Below are 5,671 nucleotides of genomic sequence, written 5' to 3' on the forward strand. Positions count from 1 at the left end.
TGAACTTGTCATATCGATTTTTGAACTCGTTGACGTTTCTTGAATCGATAACTTGATAAGGCAACTTATTCCATAAGAATAAAATCCTGTTTGTAAAGAAGTAATATCTAGCTTGGTTTATTGTAAATTGTCTCGACAGTCTTAATTTAGAGCCTCTAACATTACTTGCAGGTCCTTGTGCTAAAAGGGAATGTGGTATGGCATTGATATGAAACCAATTTACTTCATTAAACCCCTTGAATGCTTTAAAATATCTTATCACGTCCCCTCGTTGGTTTCTTTGTTCTAGAGTTTGTAGATTGAGATTTGTTTGATGGGCTTTGTAATCTAAATTTCTTATTGTTGGAACAAGTTTAGTTGCTCTTTTCTGGACGGCTTCTTGAGCCCTGATGTTTTTTTTTGGAAAGGATTCCAAACAGATGCACAGTATTCCAAATGAGGTCGAACAAAGGTTGTAAACAATCTAACAAAAATAGACCCCGTCCAAGATTTGAATGTTCGCTTAAGCATACCAAGGGCTATATTTGCTTTATTTATTGCATGTCTGATGTGGTAATTCTATTTTAATTTATTGTTAAAAGTTACACCAAGATTTCGCTCAATTTTTGTTGTTTCAAGGTTAAAACAGCTCCAATATCATCTTTCATAGTGAAGTAACAGTTATCTAGATTTTTGCTTGGTTTTTTACCGAATTTCATAATTTTACATTTCTCAATATTGAAGGTCATCTCACGTAGCTTGGACCAGTTTATGAGGGCGTCAAGGTCATTTTGAACTGATATGATATCCATATTGTTTTTGACCGTAGCAACGAGCTGGCTATCATCTGCAAAAAGCTTACAAAAGTTCTTGAATATTTCTGGCATGTCATTTATATATATCAAAAACAGTAGTGGACCAATAACCGATCCTTGTGGTACCCACTCGTTACCTTTGCCCAGTCGGAATACACACCACCCAAGACTACTCGCTGTTGTCTACTTTTTAAAAAATCAGAAATCCAAGCAATTCATTTTACATCAAACCCATAGCCATTAAGTTTTATTTTCAGTAATTCGTTGTTTACTCTGTCAAAAGCTTTGAAAAAGTCCAGTAAGATTAGGACAGCCATAAAATTATGGTTTAGTGCCTCTGTAATTATATCCAACACCTTTAAGAGGTTTAAGAGGCACAAGATTTACCACTAACAAACCCATGCTGGTGAATAGATAGTAGTTTAAGTTTAGTAAGGTGCTCCGTCATGTATTCTCTCACTAATCTCTCCATGATCTTACTTGCAATTGAAGTCAACGAGGTTGGACGGTAATTTATTGGTTCAAGTTTACATCTTTTCTTGAAGATGGATAAGATATTTGCATCTTTCTATAGTGAGGGAACAACCCTGTTTCAAAAGATTTGATAAATATATAAGATAATGGAAAACTAAGGTTCTTATAACATTTTGAAAGATTAAAAGGATGTAACTGGTCTACTCCTGGCGATTTCGATTTGTCTAAGCTGCACAGTAGAGAGGCTACTCGAGTATTACTAAATAGAGTTTTACTGTCAACTTAAGATATAGTTTGAGTTTTTGGTTTGAAATCTGGCATTAATGTTCTGTTAGGGGTCTGAGTAAAGGCTTATGGAACTGTTGGTTTAAAAAATGAGTGATATCTTTTTTCTCTGTGATTTGTTTCCTGTCAGCATCAAACACGACCTTGATATCAGTTTTTATTTTTTTGTTTGTTGATGTAAGAGTATAAAATTTTTAGGATTTTGTTTACATGCATTGAAATAATTTCTTCATATTGTAAAACTGCTTTATTTACCATTTTTTTAACTAATTTACATTGTTTGTTAAATCCAGTTTTAAGCTTATCTTTATTTAATTTAGATGTTGCAATCATCTTTTTGAAAATACATAATTTATATCTTGAAGCTTTTTTCATATCTTTATTTATCCATCTGGGTACTGATTTGGATAAGTCTAGGGTGGAGAGGGATTTCATGGGAACAAACTTCTCAACTAGTTTGTTACAAAAGTCAATGAAAATGTTATAACATTGGTTAGCGTCTTTATCATAGGCGATCGTATGCCAATTAATATCATTAAGTGCTTAACTTATAGCTTCATAATTACCACATTTGTAATCTCGTAAATTTCTATAATTTTTTTGTGGACAGAAAGGATCTTTAACTCGATATTCCCACAACAATGTCTCGTGGAACTGATTTCGCTCTGTGGATAATATGGGGGCCAATTTCTACTGCACATTACGATCAGGATCATCAATTAAAATCATATCAAGAAAGTTATGCTTGAAAGTAGGTTTATAAACTGCTTGTAATAAAAAACAGTCGTTTATAGTTTCTAAAAAGCTTGAAACTCGTCCTTTACCACAACAAATACCTCCTGTATCATCCCAAAAGATATCAGGGTAGTTTAGATCACCCATTATTAATAAGTTTGTTAAATTTTTTTCATCGACTAATCTATGCGCTTCTCTAATCGAGTCATTAAATATTTTGTTTATGTCATATGAGGGTGTCTGTATAAACAACCAAATAAAATAGTGTTTCAACCAATGCTGACCTTGCACCAAATTTGCTCACTATCTAAGAAAAAAGGATCAATCTCATGAGATAAAAGATCATTTCGCACATAAATTACTACTCCTCCGCCACTGATAGTTTTTCTATAATTGAAATAGGATGTAATTTTCTATATTGCGTTCAGAGGTACTGTTGAACTAAGTCTCAGTAATGCTTATGATGTGCGGAAAACTAAACCGTACAATTCTTACAATGAACCCATTTATTGCATAAGGATGTTGCATTAAAATAAAAACACTTTAAAGAAGAAATAAAACTTTTCTTTTCCTTAATTTTTATAAAACAATTTTTATGCATGTCCTTAGAGTCATAGACTTTCTTTTTGTTTGAGCTCAATCCATCTAAGTGTGGCAAAGCGTATACCCCAATAACCTTTCTTTCCATACTTTGTTCCCAATTTGATCCTTCAACTTCATTTGGAAGGTCATTGTTTCTATTGTTTCTTTCAATTATAAGTTTGGTTTCAATTAATCTTTCATTTTCAGTCCTGTTTGGCATTATGTATATATTTTGCAAAGCTTCAAAATGTTTCAATTCTTTAGCGTTAAGGATAGCTGGTCGTTGTGTGGCATGATCTTTAAATTCTAAGAGTATTAGCGGAGAAGGGGAACTTTTATGAACTTGGTTTAGGGATTTATTCAATCGATTTCCTGGAGTTGTTGTGTCTCTATACTTTTCTGGGTTTATCCCATTACTGTTCACCATAGTCTTTCTTTTTTTTAACCTTACTAGTTTTTTAATATCTTCTCTTCTTAACTTTAGTGGATTAAGAATTCGATCAACTATTTTGATGTCTAAATCACTTTCCACTGCGTCTACTGGTACTCCTCTGATTATTACATTGTTTTTAACTCTGTTTTTCTCTTTTTTTTCTTTCTGGATAGTAGCAATTAGTGCTTCATCATTTTCTTTAGAGGCTTTTCCAGGATTTAAGAAACTTGACCAGATATCTGCAGAGCTGAGAGCTTGGTTATTTGATTACTTGGAAGTTTATTTTTCAAATCATTTATTTCATCGTCTCTTAGTCTAACTGTTTCTTCAAGTGTCGTTACTCTATATAATACTCTATATATATTTTTTAATAAATATATATATTCTAATATATATATATATATATAAATATATATATATATATATATATATATATATATATATATATATATATATATATATATATATATATATATATATATATATATATATATATATATATATTATGTTAGTGTATTCTACAAACAGAGTGCTCAATGTTTTTAAAGAACAGAGCAATAATAAATTAGTAAAAACACTTATCTAATTTTTTCTTTCTTCTACACAGTGTTTCTCCATCAGTAGGTTCTTCGGGAAGAATGTCTAAACATTTAAAAATTTTCAAATTATAGACAAAATTATTTCACAGGAAGTTGGGAATTGTTATAATTAATTATGTAATAACTGTAGTATTTTGCAACCAGGAAGTTGCATTAACTACATTAGATAATTAAAAACTCATGAAAAGAATTCTTTAGAAATTGGATAAATTTGAACTGGTCATTTGTTTTTATAGTTTTTTAAAAGGAACTTATTTTTATTTCATGAGATAATGCAAGCTTTTTAAGAGTTTTGGAAATTATATTGAGATTTGATATTGGGCTTAGATTTGATAAGTCAAATTCTGCTAGTCCTGATTTTTTGGGAATCGGTGTTATTTGAGCAACTTTATATGAAGCTGGGAAAATTCCAGATTTGAATGAGAGGTCAGCAAGGTGAGCTATAATTGCACTGAAAAGTTCTGAACAAGATTTAAAGATGTATGTCAGAACAATATCAAGTGGCGATGTCTTAGGTTTGAGAGCTTTGATTATTTTTGACACATCTGTTGGTGTGACTGTACCAAATGTTGTTAAAATATTTACCGGGGGATGGAATTCTGAGATGAATTTAGATTTTGGGTTTTTTGCGAGCCTTTCCTTTGGTCATTCAAGTTTTTCTCCTATATAGTAAATACAGATATTTTCTGGTAATAAATAGTAAATACCCTAGATTAACTACTTTACTTTAATAAAAACAAGAACACATATAAAATTACATGTATATATCTATGATGTCTACATATAAAATTACATTTAGATATCTTTGATGTCTACATATAAAATTACCTGTAAATATCTATGATGTCTACATATAAAATTACCTGTAAATATCTACGATGTCTTCATATAAAATTACAAGTAGATATCTATTATGTCTACATATAAAATTACTTGAAATATCTATGATGTCTTCATATAAAACTACCTGTAAATATCTATGATGTCTACATATAAAATGTAGATATGTATGATGTCTACATTAATCTAGAGACTAACTATAAACTAAAAAAGTTACCTTAGTTTACTTATGCACATGAACTAGAATGTTTTTCTCAATAAATTGCTGAAAGAACAAATTTTTTTAAAGTAATGAATTCATGATTATTTTAGATAGATGCTGGCAAGTCATAATGGATTGCTTAGAACTTATATAAAACATTTCAATCAAATAAACACTGCATTGAACTGATGAAATTTTGACTTTTCAAATACATGTTGGCGTTGTATTTTGATACTAACTGCTTATCCAACCAGCCTTGCTGTGAAATAAATCGCACTAATGTTATAATAAAATAATTGCGCATGCGTGTACAATATTGCGCTCTGAGGAGCTTACGGCTATGTGGAGCGCATTGCGCTCTACGAAGACACTTCAATATATATTCATTCCGTTATTGAATTTTAGATAATTCTTCGAACGAATGCGACAGCAGAAGTTTCACGTTTATTTGTACATCTAATTTCAAGCCAAAAAATTTATATATTGGGCAATGGATTTAACATTAGAAAACACTTCTTTTTATATATATATAATCGAAGACCAAGGATTGTATTGTAAAATAAAACTTATTTTTGTTAATTGCTTGAAAATATTTTATTTATATTAATTATTTTAAAATAGTTTTTTTTCTTTATTGCCATATATTGAAATATATGTTAAACATTTAGGAAAATCGTTGTTTACATTTTAATTTTGGCGTTAAGCAACTAGCTTAAATATCTCAAAT

Source organism: Hydra vulgaris, chromosome 04, assembly GCF_038396675.1.
Source record: "Hydra vulgaris chromosome 04, alternate assembly HydraT2T_AEP".
In the NCBI taxonomy this organism is placed as follows: domain Eukaryota; kingdom Metazoa; phylum Cnidaria; class Hydrozoa; order Anthoathecata; family Hydridae; genus Hydra; species Hydra vulgaris.